Genomic DNA, 14,535 nt, shown 5'->3' on the forward strand with positions numbered 1-14,535 from the left:
AGAAGGGGAAATGAGGGACAAATAGATTAAGTGACAGTCCCAGAGTCACAAGGGGAGCTTGTGGCAGAGTCATGAATGGCACCTGACACCCTAATACCTGGAACCTCCTTGAGCTCTGTGACGTGACTTGTTCACAAGGGACTGAACCATGGCCACCATACCTCACTTTGCTCTCCTCTGGGAAATGCATTAGATTCTGTTGATCTGGGCTGGGTTCTGATCAGCCAGGAGGTTGGGTGATTCCATAGCACCTGGTGGCAGATAGAGTTGACAGATGACCGTGTTTGGGATGGTTACCCTGGCTTATACATAACTGATAGTGAAAAATCATTAGGGGATATGAATTCTGGTGCTTCAGGGCTCAAGTCAAGGTCCGCTTACTGAAGATCAGAGGTCGCTGACATTACTGTGGGGTTCTTACACTTTGGCCTGACACCTCTGGTGCTGACCACCGTCTGAAAGAGATGGCTGAGTCCTTGTGAAGCCCAGGACTTAACAGGGTTCAAAAAAAGAACTAGATCAATTCATGGAGGCTAGATCCAGCAATGGCTGTTAGCCAGGATGGAGAGAGGTGGTGTCCCTCGCCTGTGTTTGTTAGAAGCAGGGAATGGGAGACAAGGGATGGGCCGCTTGATTATTCCCTGTTCTGTTCACTCCCTCTGGAGCATCTAACATTGGCCTTTGTCAGAAGACAGGACACTTGGGCTAAATGGACCTTTGCGTCTGACCCAGTGTGGCCATTCTTATTGTCTTATGTTCCTAAATGGGCTTCAAGTCTGAACCAGCCTAGTGCCTCCCATATCCCCGTTCTAGCAAGGGGCAAAGTTCTCAGCTCTGCCGTTCGAGCTGGGTCCCCTAAGATGAGAGCGCCTATTCTGAGAACACCCACGTTCTCCTTCTTACGTCTGCTTCAGAAGCACCAGGAGGAAAGCTCAGGTTACAGCCTTTCTACCGCTAGAACCAACCCCTCACCCACCCCTTGGACTCCGTCAGGGCCAGGACATGGGCTGGGCTGTCTGACAAAACCAAGAAGAGCACAGACATGTCAGGAAAGTTTTTGGGGGGGGGTTGTAGGAGCACACACTTGGTGGACATCTGTCCAACCATCTCTAGCACCTGGCAACGTTCCCTCTATTTATTTTCATCGGTGGGCAGAATAAAATTTGTTTTGTGCACCAAAGCCTGTGTGGATGTGCACCACAACAGAAACACATGCTACTGCGTGTCTGTGGGCACTCTGTGAATCGGATAGGCAGCACCTGAATCTCTCCTGGGCAGCCGTCCAAACACTCAGCTTACAGGAAATGCTGGTACCAAGTCCTCTTGAATCTTCTGTGTATAGATATTTAGATAATACCAGACTTCAGGGATTCAAACAGCAAAGAAAGACTGGCTTGAAGCTTCTCTGGCTTGGTCTCATCAGGATTTGAGGTGTTCTGAAGAGAAACTCATGTCTAGTTTCTAAACGCTCTGATTTCTGATTGCACAATCCACAAATTTACATTTTCAGGCCTCCAACGAAAGTGGATCTTACCCACAAAATACATAAAATTATTAGTCTTTAAGGTGCTACAGAACTGCTTGTTTTTGGTGAGTCAGAAAAGTAAAGTTGAGGGCCACAAGGGATCATTTATGATCTAGTGTGACCTGCATCACACAAGCTGTGGAATTTCACCCAGTGAGTCTCCAAGGTGCCTGATAATTTAGTGTGGCTTTTGGAAAGAGCCAGCCACTCCTGCCAGCCAAACCCATCTCTGGTGTACCTCCATCAACGTCTGCCAGATTGGATCCAATAAAACTGAGGGGACTATGGAAAGGCAAGAGAAGGCAAACAGTGAGGGAAAGTTAGAGCAATGGATTGTGAAAGCCAACTAACTAAGCCCAGATGGTCTATCTAACCCAGAAGCCTCTCTGCTGACAGTGACCAATGCCAAGTACGTCAGAGGGAATGAACCAAACAGAAACTCATCAAGGGATCCATCTGTTCCCTGTCGTCCACTTCCTACTTCTGGCAGTCAGAGGCTGATTGCTGCAGCCCAGCAGGAGCTTATCTCATTCTTTTTTTTCACCCAGTTATAATTTTGGCCTTCATGACATCCCCGGTTCCACAGGCTGACTGTGGATTGTGTGAAGAAGGACTTCCTTTGGCTGGTTTCACATTTTTTGCCGATTCATTTCACTGAGTGACCCGCAGTTCTTCTGTTACGTGAAGGAGCCGATGGCATTCCTTATTCTCTTTCTCCAAGACACGAGAAGTCATTCTTCCACTCTATTCTGCACTGGTTAGGCCTCAGCTGGAGTATTGTGTCCAGTTCTGGGCACCGCAGCTCAAGAAAGATGTGGAGAAATTAGACAGGGCCCAGAAAAGAGCAACAAGAATGATTAAAGTCTAGAGAATGTGACCTATGAAGAAAGGCTGAAAGAATTGGGCTTGTTTAGTTTGGAAAAGAGAAGGTTGATGGGAGACGTGATAGTTGTTTTCAGGTGTCTAAAAGGATGTCATAAGGAGGAGGGAGAAAACTTGTTTTTTTTAGTCTCTGAGGATAGAACAAGAGGCAATGGACTTAAACTACAACAAGGGAGGTTTATGTTGGACATTAGGAAAAAGTTCCTAACTGTCAGGGTGGTCAAACAGTGGAATAAATTGCCAAGGGAGGTTGTGGAATCTCCATCACTGGAGATATTTAAGAACAGGTTAGATAGATGTCTATCAGGGATGGTTTAGACAGTACTTGGCCCTGCCATTGGGGCAGGGGGCTGGACTCAATGGCCTCTTGAGGTCCCTTCCAGTCCTAGTGTTCTATGATTCTATGATTCCACACCAGTCATGGTTTTACACACCTCCATCACGTCTCCTCTTGTCTGTCCCTTTACCTCAAATTGAAAAGGGTTGATCTTTTAATGTCGCTTCATTAGGAAGCTGCTCCAGACCCGTAATAATTTTTTTGTTGCCCTCCTCTGCACCTTTTCCAGATAGAATCATGGAATCCTTGAGCTGGAAGAGACCTCAGGCGTTTGAGTCCAGCCCCCTGCCTAAAGCAGGATCAACCCCAACTAAATTATCCCAGCCAGGACTTCAAGACCTCTAGGGATGGAGATTCCACCACCTCCCCAGGTAACCCATTCCAGTGCTTCACCACCATCCTAGTGAAATAGTTTTTCCTAATATCCAACATATTCCTCATCCATGCTAACAAGTTCTAGTTCTAGTAGATCTTTTTCGAGATGGGGCGCACACTACACGGCTGTTCTTCTTATGCCCTGAACTTTCCTATGTTCTCAACTGAAACCCAGAAACATGACCCAGAAATATCAACAAAGAAGGTTTTTCTTACAATAGCAACATTTCAAACCATCGGGATCTATTGCAATTTAGCATCATCTTTCAAGTACAAACCTTGCTAGGTGGCAGAAGCAATGCGACCAGAGCTCAGAAAAACGCAAATCGGGGTATCGGTGATCACTCATCCAGCCATGTGCCTAGAGATCACCCTTAACGGGCAAGCCTGGTGAAAGCAAGGGCTAGAAAGCAGATGCTTCCATTACATCACCTTTTCTGTGAGGCTGCACCTGAAATATCGTGTCCAGTTCTGGGGCCCCCATTAGAGAAAGATGCACTGGAGAGAGTCCATCAGAGGGTAACAAAAATGATTAGGGGGCTGGAGTACACATGTTAAGAGAACAAGTATCAGAGGGGTAGCCATGTTAGTCTGTATCTGCAAGAACAAGAAGTCCTGTGGCACCTTATAGACTAACAGATATATTGGAGCATAAGCTTTCGTGGGCAAAGACCCGCTTCTTGTTGTTTTTATGTTATGAGAAGAGGCTGAGGGATTTGGGTTTATGTAGTCTACAGAAGAGAGGAGGAAGGTGGGATTTGATAGCAGCCTTCAACTTCCTGAAGGGGGATTCCAAAGAGGTTGGAGAGATGCTGTTCCCAGTGGTGACAGATGACAGAAAGGAAATCTATACTAGGGAAATAAGTTGATTTCAGACATACAACTCTGGGTACAGCATTTGCGTAGCTAAAATCGACGTATCAGAATCAACTGAGTTCCCTAGTGAAGTCTGATGCAATAGCGCAGGAGTCGATGGCTAAGCCCAGAGAGGCTGATTTTGCCATGTCTTCAGCAGACGTGAAAAACTGAACTCCAGAAGATCAACCGGAGGGTGTCAATCTTCCAGTAAGTATAGACAAAGCCAGAACCAGGAGCAATGGTCTTAAGTTGCACTGGGGGAGGGGGAGGGTGGATATTAGGAAAAACAATTTCACGGGGAGGGTGGCGAAGCCGTGGAACACATTACCGAGAGAGGTGGTGGAATCTCCATCCCTAGAGGTTCTTAAATCCCAGCTTGACAAACCTGGGCTGGGATGATGTAGTTGGGATTGGTCCTGCTTTGAGCAGGGGGTTGAACCTGTTGACCTCCTGAGGTCTTTTCCCACTAAGGAATTCTATGATTCTTCAATACAGTTCATGCTTAAAGAAATGTTGGTTCTCATAGGATACGGAGCTGGGATTTTCCATGTCAGATTGGTCCATCCTACCTGATATTCTTCCAGATATTGGGGCCCGAGTCTCAAAGCATGGCAATAAACCGCTGTAATGCACATGGCCCATTTTGCATTGCTGGAAGGAGCGAAGGAGGGGGCTAATTGCTTCCTGTCTCCCACGGCGATCTTCCTCCCTAATGCCAGTGAACCGGTTCCTTCTCCCTTGGCTGATGTTGCTGCAGATGTCAGCAGGCACCGATCCAGCCAGAATATTTAACTCCCCCTCCCAAAGCAGTGGCTTCAGGAAATTGCGTATGCACTACAAGAACGCTCCTTTGCTTCCATTTGTTCTAAGCAGGGTCAGATTGAGGCTCCAGAGTCATCTCCATGGAGCTTTTGCAGAGTTAAAGCAGTGGATGCCAAATTGCAGTGAGGTCCAGCCTCACAGGGATTCAAGAGAGACTCGGTTGATTTAGCTGCAGAAGTTAGCAACTCCTTCACAGCTTTTCACAAGCCTCCGTGTTTATACAGGGCTTAATTCTGCAGGGCTTTACTCGTGCGTGGAGTTCTCTTGAAGTCAAAGCAAGCAAGAGTTCTCCGGATCAGGCCGAGATGTAGCAATACCAGGCAGTGGGAGACAGAGCCACTCTGTAGCTCCAAACAAGCTCTGACCAATGTTCGGTAAGTATTTTCTCAAGAGCTGTCCGCCGTATTCTGGAGGGTGCTTAAAACTTCTCTAGATGAGCTGTGATTCCACATACCCAAACTGTAGCCCTCTAAGATGGGTGCATATCTGGTTTTCATCATGGCGGAGACTGATCACCTCAGCTTAATGAACTGATCATCTCAGCACCCCGGACAAATGGGGAAACTGAGGCACCAGCCTTTCTTTTCCCTTTGCGTTTGTTATTTAAATGATTTGCCTCCCATGTCAGCGTCTGCGACAGTGCCAGGATCTGGCCTCAGCGTTCCCAGGCTCGCTTCGTAACCGACAGCCCTCCCTTCTTCCTGTTTATACAAGTGTTCTACAAGATCCATCTCCCAAACTTGCCAGCTCTGGCTGTACAAACTGTAACCATCCCTAAGCATTAAAGACGTGCAGGTGGAAGTTTATGAGCACACGCTGTCCTAGCTGTTCCACAATGCAAGCTTTGGTGAAGCAATTGTTACAGGCCCAGCTGAGGGATAGTTTCTAAACACAATGGTGCTGAGCACAGCTCCCGCTCATATTTTTCTTCCGTGTGTGGAATAAATTTTGTTATGTGCACTGAGGCATGCACAGATGTACACCACCTGTGAAACACATGCTGATGGCTGTGGGTGCAGAGGGCATTCTGCTTATCAGCTGGGCAGCATTTGAATCCCTTCTGGGCCTCCATCCAAGCGCTCAGCTTAGAAGGAACACAGGTGCTCCGTCTGTTCAGTAACTATGCCCCATCTCCACAGTTTGATTGCATACAGACCAGACGTATACTCACGATATACTTCAGATCTTTACTAATTCTTCTGTTCCCTTTTATTTTGTTCCCTTACTATGTCTTCTGTTCCCTTTTACTTCCATGCACAATGATGGCGAATTATAGTCATCCCTCAGGGTACTGACCCTTATGATTACAAACTCTTGGAATACAATCCCAGTTCTGACCCGGACAGACTTCAGTGCTTTGGGAAGGTCACAGCTTCCAAACTTGGGTGCCTATTTTGAGTCACCTAAATATGGGGTCTCGTTTTCTAGGTAGCTGTTCTGTGACATGTGATGCAATTACACGGGGTTCTCTGAGGTCTTTTCTGTAGAGTGCGAGCAAGTGTTCAGTCTTGGAAAGACAAACCATGTGCTGAGGTCAGCTGGGGGTTTTGTGCCGGGACAGCTGTGCAAACATGAGCAGTTTGCTGCCTGCCTTGAGTTCTGATTGAAGTCAGTTCTAAGGAGAACTGAGTGGTGGTCATGGGCTGAGATCCCTGGGCAGAGGGATACCCCTCCTCCCCACCCCCAGGCTGTTTGTCCATCTCATTCCAAGCCTGGTGTACGTGTGTGTCTATAAAACAAATGACACACAGTGCACTCCCAGACTCTCCATTGCTCGTTTCCCCTCTGGGGAAAGTCGGCCCTCAAGGCCCCAGGCATTTACGAAGCGCTCCCGGAAGGTGTTGCTGATCATAGAATCTTAGAACACTAGAACTGAAGGGGACCTTAAGACGTCATCGGGGCCAGTTCCCTGCCCTCATGGAAGGACCAAGCACCATCTAGAGCAGAGGTTCTCAGCCTGTGGTACGTCTGTCCCTGGGGGTGCTCAGAGCTCTTCCAACGGGTACATTAAGTCAGTGGTTCTCACCCTTTTTGTGAATGAAATGTTGGACTTATACATTCAGCTAAATTTTGTGTGTCTGAAAATTGTAGATGATGGGGCCACTTACAGTTAAAAAAAGGAGGTTGAGAAACACGGCTTTAAACCATCCCTGGCAGGTGTCTATCTAACCTGCTGCTCTTAAGTACCTCCACAACTTCCCCAGGCAATTTATTCCAGTGTTTAATCACTCCAACAGTTAGGAAGTTTTTCTTATTGTCCATCCTAAACCTCCCTGGCTGCAGTTTAAGCTCATTGGTCCTCGTCCTACCCTCAGAGGCCAAGGGGAACAATTTTCTCCCTCCCCCTTGTAACACTCTCTTAGGTGCTTGAAAACTGCTATCATGTTCCCTCTATTCTCCAGTCTTCTGTTGTCTACACTGAACAAGCCCATTTCTTTCACTCATCCCTTGGAGCTCATGTTCTCTAGACCTTTCATGATAGGAATCTCCATCCCCGGAGAATTTTAAGTCCCGGCTTGACAAGGTCCTGGCTGGGATGACTTAGTGGGGGCTGATCCTGCCTGAAGCAGGGGGATGGACTCAATGACCTCCTGAGGTCCCCTCCAGCCCTAGGGTGCTATGATTCTTGTGGTTCTTTTCTTCTAACACTGGAAGAGAATTCTGTCAAAGGCCACAACAGCTGAGCGCGTTGACCTGAAGTTCTCTGGACAAGTTTCTGCCTTTGCCCTAAGTTACAGCATCATCGTCAGTCCAATGCCCTCCATCTCCCTGGTTACTTTTCCAATGAAATGCCAAGGCAGTGGCGATGGAGGCAGGATTATCTTTTCCCCAGCCACTGTGCTGCATGGAGAGCTCATGTTAATGTCTGACACAAACTGGGAGGAAAGAGGTTAGGCTAGTGGTTGGGGTGGGAGCCGGAGTCCAGGGGTCACAGCTGGAGCCAGGAACTGAAGCCAGGTGTCAGCGGTGGTGTCAGGAAGCCAGCAGGGCTGGAGCAGGAGCTGGTTGTAGGTGTGAGCACTGAGCAGGCAAGGAGCAGTTCCTGCCGTTGGCTGGCTGACTCCATGGGCTAACCTGGCAGAATAGTCCCACTGCTTGTGGCTCAGCTGCGCTCAGAGGCAGAGTCAGGGCAGGTGGACCGGCTAGTCCTCACTCCTGATGCTATAGAGACAGGGAAAAAAACCTCTGGACCAGGGCCGCTACCAGAGGGGGCTCCGTGGAGCTCATGCATCCGCCTCCAGTGATATCACTGTGTGCTGCTCAGACCCACCGTGTAAACAGAGAGTGTGATACTGTTGAAGCCAAGTAAGAGCCCAGCCTACCCCCAGCCCAGCCTACCCCAGCCCAGCCAGGGGCTCCGGTTCCCAAACAGTGTTCCTCCTGCCCCTTGTGGTGGTTACAGGGTCATGGGCATTGGGCAAGCTCAGCCCTGCAGGCTCCAGCCTCTGCCTCATGGCCTGGATGGTTCCCCTCGAGCCTGGCGTTCCTCTTCCCCAGTGGGGGAGCAGGCTGGGTGCCACCGCTCCGCTGCACTGACCTTGACGAGCTGCACTGAGATAACTAAAACCCTGGATTTCAAGATGCCACTTTTTCTGGACCGGTGAGGACTCAGCCTGCCCCAAGGCCCATTGGCGTCAAAAGGAGGAGACCAAACAGAAGCTGAAGGAAACAGGAAACTCCTGCCCTGTTAGCCGTGGGCACTGAAGGACTGAGAGCTGAAATGACTTGCCCAAGGTCATGCAGAAAACTCAGTAGCAGAGCAAGAAAAAAAGATACTCTATGTGCCAGGCCTAGGGCCCTCCCACACTCAGAGTCTCTATTCGTCAGTTTCACCGTCAGGGAGTTTTGAAAATCGTGAATTTCATGAGTGCATGTAAGTGAAGCTGAAATGTCACAGCGTTGTAACCGGGGCCCGTCCTAGGGTGGCACAGGACCTAGGGCAATTCTCCCAGCCCCATGGTGCCCCAGGTGTGGGGCCCAGAGCAACACCCTGCCACAGGCCCCATCCCACCCCTGCTGTGCCCTCTTCCCCAGCCTTGCCCCATCTCTGCCCCCGCCCTGCCCCCTTTGTTCCTCCCCCAGGCAACACAACCTAGATTACAGGAGGGGGTCAACCCCCTTGCCCCCAACACACACGCACACACTCACCACACAGGCAGCAGGAGTCGGAGTGTCCCAGTCTGCCCCGTCCTGCTGCTTCCCACCTCTCCGTGGTAGCAACAAATGCAGCTCGCTGGGGCCGGAGCATTCTGCTCCCAGCCGCCTCTGAGAAGCTGAGCGCAGCAGGCTGGGAGAGGACAGTGGGGCAGGGTGGAGTAAACTGGGGCAGGCTGCTGGGCTGTTCCACTGTGAATGGGGCGGGTGGGAGTCCCCTGCTGCCCTGCTGCCAAACTCCCATAATTCCCAAGTTGTCTCCTGTCCATAGGACGGCTGGGGTGTCTGTGGACGGCACGGCTCTGATTGTGCCTGTAGGATCCTAAAGCAAAGGAGGGCTGTTGCAGGAGGCCACAGTGTTGCCACCTTATTTCTGAGCTGCCTTCCACACAGGGCAGCAAGAAAGTGGCAGCTGCTGGCCAGGGTCCCAGCTCTGAAGGCAGCCCAACAGCGGCTGCACAGGAGGAAGGATGGCCGGATAGGGTATCACCACCCTTATTTCTTTGCTCTTGCCGTCAGGCTGGGCCTTCTGCCAGTGGCCACTCCTCTTCGGCCACTCAGCCCCGAAAGCACAGCCAACCTTTACAGTAACACTGTCCCTCTCTCTGGGGTCGGGAACCTCAATCTGAGACACGGCTGCTCTCCTCGAGACCTGTGTGGTATAGGTAAAAGCACACCACAGGCCAGATTTCACGGGTGAGACCAGATTTCATGGTCTGTGACAAGTTTGGCAGGGCCCTATTTATGTCCCAGTCCAGAGCCTGAGTCACAGACTCCTCCTCCCAGCCAAAATGTCTCTTCATTTATCTCCTTCCCCCTAATTAATCCCCACCACCCAAGGGAGTTGTTTATACCAGTGCTGGGCTCTGTGTACGGTACTACAAGATTCCCCAGCCGGGCTGCAGGTAGAGATGCTATTTGTTTTGGCCCAAACTTTTTGGCAAATTGACAAAAAAATCAAGTAAATTCCGCCAGTGTGGTTCTGTGTTTCTATTGGTAGTGCACATGCCTCGGTGCACATAAAAAATTATTCTGCACATTGGGGAAAAGAATACAGGGAACAATTGGGGTAGAGGAGGGTTTCTTTTTTCTTTAATTTTGCAACAAATCTGAACCCTTACACAACAAAAGACATCAAGTATAGAAAAGTCAGAGTGTTTCGCTGTTGAAAGCAGCGGAACAGAACATTTTGACTTTTGAGGAACTTTTTGTTCAATTTTTCAGCTGGAACAATTAAGCAAATGCTTTCATTTGACCCATATCTGTAAACGTTTGCAGGAAAACACTTCTTTTAATTGGTAACAAAGCTTTCAGTTGCAGGGATGAGCCAGTGCCAAATGATACTGTCCTTTGGCTCATAAAGAAGAGGTCAGGAAAAGTGCAGGCAGCTCTTTGGCTAGGTGGAGGAGGTCAGATGCCTGAGGAGGTCGTGGAATCTCCATCACTGGAGATATTTAAGAGCAGGTTAGATAGACATCTATCAGGGATGGTCTAGATGGTACTTGGTTCTGCCATGAGGGCAGGGGGCTGGACTCAATGACCTCTTGAGGTCCCTTCTGGTTCTAGTGTTCTATGATTCAATGAGGGACCCCAGGCCTTTAGAAAAATTTCCCAAAAAGCAACACAATTCTTCACATGATGGGCTTGAACCCAACCCTAGCTTTGTGGCTGTCAGTCCAAGCGGTGAGTGAGATAGAGGAGCAGATTTGGAATGGGCTTTCCAGATGAGCCAAAACACATTAGAATGTGCGAGGGATGGAAAACATCTTTCAATTGGACAGCAATTGCATTTATGAAACAATCCCACTGCTGGATTGGAGGGGGAGAAAGTTTTCTGGGAGAGCGATAAGGGAAAGCAAAAGTTTCTGCTGCTATCTGGAGATCAGCTGCTGGTGGGAAGGGCCCTCCTTCCCTTGTTTGCAGAGAGCTTTGCTTTGCAGTTTGAAAGCAAACCCACCCTTGCTGCCCCAGGCAGCCTCATCCTCCTACTCTCACAGCCCCTGGATTTATGACATGCATGATTCGTCCTCTCAATGCCAATCCCTCGCTCGCTCCATCTTTAACAGCTGCTGGAGCAGCTGGCCATATTAAACCTCTGGAAGACAGCACGACAAAGGTAAACTGAGTCGTGGCAGGCCAATGGGAGGGAAGCAGGGCTTCCGAGCCCTAGGATTACAGAGCCAGGGTACGGCGCAGCTCTAAAATGTAGAGGTGGACTATTCAGATCGTACAGCGGTGAGACCCACCTACATAAGTAGGTAGGTATAGACACCTACTCTCCTCAGAGGGATTTTGCAAGAACCGAGAGACCCCCTGAGCAGGATGCACGGTGCTTTCTGAGCCCAGCCTGCACAGCAGCATCTCACAGCAACATCACAGTCCCCTGCTGTGGGGTCTCTGGCGGGGGGTCAAAGCACCGGCTGGCAGGGAGGCCCGGCCAATGGGGCAGACTCTCTGGCAGTGGTTGGTATCTCAAGGGTTTGCCTGTTTACCAGCCAACTCGTAGTTGCTCTAGTGGCTACGATATGCCCTGAGCCTCCTTCTTTCCCAGCAGTCCTGAGGTTGCCGCATCCTCTCTCGGGCCGTGGAGTTCACCACAAATTACAGACTCCTTGTGGGTGCAGACAACAGGCCTCACGACTGTTGGGGGCAGGGTGAGAGCTGTGCCAAACACACACACACATGCGTGTGCGCACACACGCACGCACTGCTTGCTCGCTCGCTCGCTCGCTCGCTTTCCGCCCATCTGCTCACTGCAGCAGTTGTGTCTCTGCCAAAGGGTTTGCAAGGCCCTTGCAGAGGGGTGGCCGTCTTGGACTGGTCTGGCGTGGCTTCACCTCACAGACCAGTCCTGGGCCCAGTCGCACCTGTTGGGTGTGCAGCACACACACACACACACACACACACACACACACACATTAAGATCCGGTCCTCTCAGCAAACACACGAACCCCTGCGAGCCCACACCAGGCGGCAGACAGGGGAATTTCCTTACTAGAGAAGAAGGTGCTGTGTATTTACCCATCCTGCAGCAGCTGGTCGATTTCTCCCTGCCCCCTGCTTTGCACTTACAGCCCAGGGATCAACCCCATCGCCCCAGAATCAGCGGCACAGAACAAAGACCCTGGCTGGCCTTTGGCACCTGTCACCACATCGTAGCACGACGTGATTCACGAGTTAACAGAGCTCCGCGTTCACTGACTCGGGTATCAGCTGTCTTTCCTCACCGCCCCAGCTGCGTGGCTTCCCCTTTCTTTTAGCCATCATCACCGTCCCCTCTGCCCTCTATTAAGTTTTGCCATGGGTCCAGGGCTCCCCAGCCATTTCTTTTGACCACAGAGACATCTACTGGCCTGCGGAGAATAGGCCAGTGCTTGCTGAGTTCAGGACTGGAAGGGGTCGTTATTCTTCTCTTGTTTCCTGGAACAAATGCCTTTGGACTTCGCCAGGACAGTCCTGGCTCTGGCAGAAGGGTCCCGCCACAGAGCAGACTGGAGTGGCTGCCTTCATTAGGTGCCTACGGACTTGCTTTGAGGTGACCTGCAGAGTCTCTGGCTTGTGGATTGGGTGGCGCCTTAGGACTCGCAAATACAGGTTAAGCCCCTCTCCTCCGGCAACATCCATGGTCTGGCCTGATTTTTGTTAGCCACGTGTCCACTTCTTGTGGGTGAGGCCTAGTTTCCCATGGGCCCATAAAGTTTGTTTCCAGGCACCAGGCCTGGCTGTCAGAGTTCTGTGCTGTTATTTAGCTGTAATGTACCTCAAATATCTTCCAAGATCCCAGTCTGCAGTGGAAATGTTGGTAATGGGCTAGATAATAATGACCTTCCATAGTCCGGCAAATTCTCTTGTTCAGAGCTGGTCAGATTTCAAGGGTGCTGGATGAGAGAGTTTCAGCTAACTTGGGGCACTCACCAGGCAGCTGAGGCAGGGTAGTCCTACCCTCAGAGCTCTTGGGTTGATTTCGAACATGGCAGGAGCCAGACCAGAAGCCACCAGAGGAATGCACTGGTCTGTTCAAATAAGGCCATTATCGCTACTAAAAGGACTCCTGACTTTCGTGTTGTTTAAGTGATGGTTGAGAGGGAAAGAACAGCACCTCAAGTGACTCTAACTAGGATCCACACCTCCCTACTCCCAACCGAGGAGTCGGGAAAAAATATCTCGCCCTGCAATGCGGCATTGCTCCATGGCATGGGAGCGGCTCCGTGCTTTGAAGCATTGGGCATCAGCTTTCATAATGGATTTGTGGTTTAGGAGTGACTCCAGGTACAGCCTCCAGTGTGGTGACATGGCCATGTGTCCAGCGGAAATGGACACCATAGGTGTGCGCAGGGCAATTTATGCCTCAGAGAGATACAACAGAAACAGCAAATGTGCTGGAGCGATGGAGGGGAGGGAGAGAGAATAGCTTTTCTCAGCCCAGCATTGGTTGGCGGGAGACAAGCTTTTGGGCAGAGGTGGGAAAAGTACCCAAAAAGTTACCTGGGTAAAAATGCAGCTGCTTTCACTTCTGGATACTTGAGTACAATCAAGATGTGATAAGTGTGTACTTTTACTCAAGGAGTTTTCCAGAAGTACAACAGTGACTTGTACTCAAGTACACCCCCACCACTGCTGTACTTTTACTCAAGTAACTTTCTGGGTACTTTTTCCACCTCTGCTTTCAGGCCCACACAGCCCTTCTTCAGGTTTGGGAAACTAACCAGCTCCGGGTAAGCTCCAAAGCTCGTCTCTCTCACCAGGGAATGTAGGTCTAATAAAAGATAGACCCCCCGCCTGCCTCATCTCTCTAAAAACCTGGGACTCACACTCTGTGGTGACACTGCAAGCACCAGCCACTTTGTCAGCCAAGAACAGGGCTTCAGCGCCTAGTGCACTGAGTCTCCAAACACCTGTGGAAGGTACTTTAATTCAATTCTCTGGACACTGCTCAGGTGAGAGCCTCCTAGCCCTCGCCATGCCCTGTGAGGTACATGGTTTATCCCCATGTCACAGATGAGATGAAATGCTTTGTCCAAGCTCCCACCCAGCTGCTCCAGCAAAGCATGGAACTGAAGCTAGGGTGAAATTGCAGAGTAGCTCCTGGCTGCTGGGCCAGCCTTCCCCTCAGAGGCAGGGTCGGAGGAACGCCTCATGCCTCTCTGGGAGGCTGAAGGCCCAGGCATGCCGAGACGGTCGCATTGCAGAACCAGGGCTGTTCGCTCATCCGTGGCGGTGCCCTGAGTCTGCAACGGGATCATGGGTCAGCGCTGACATGGGACCGCCCCTTGTGCAGCGCAGGGTCACCAGACAGGCTCTGCTGACCTCCTGCGCTGGCTGCATTGCTCCCGGAATGTGGGGCTGGCTACACCAGCCGTCTGTACCTCCATACCCCCTACCTGATCCTTCCCACAGTCTGGCCAACAGGTGCCACGTGCCCGGAATCTTGTCCACACAAAACAGATGGCATCAGAAGGCCCAGGGCTATGGGCCACAGGTGGCCAAGGAGAGCCCTTAGAAGAGTGAGAGGATGGAACCAGCTTCTTGCTGGTTAGCTCACTACCTTCTTATGCTGCCTGCTTGCTTTGCTTCTTAGGGT

General features: G+C 50.5%; 2 long non-coding RNA genes across 3 annotated transcripts in view; both read left to right on the forward strand.

Moving 5' to 3' along the window:
- The window catches only part of LOC142016940 (uncharacterized), a 176,322-nt gene that overhangs the window by 139,913 nt on the left and 21,874 nt on the right, over positions 1-14,535 (forward strand). The gene's annotated exons all lie outside the window — the stretch shown is intronic.
- On the forward strand, positions 904-5,105 carry LOC142017164 (uncharacterized). The gene is made up of 3 exons (XR_012646466.1): positions 904-936; positions 4,135-4,184; positions 5,039-5,105. It is a non-coding gene; the product is annotated as an uncharacterized LOC142017164 (long non-coding RNA).

The sequence above is a fragment of the Carettochelys insculpta genome, chromosome 8 (assembly GCF_033958435.1).
Source record: "Carettochelys insculpta isolate YL-2023 chromosome 8, ASM3395843v1, whole genome shotgun sequence".
In the NCBI taxonomy this organism is placed as follows: domain Eukaryota; kingdom Metazoa; phylum Chordata; order Testudines; family Carettochelyidae; genus Carettochelys; species Carettochelys insculpta.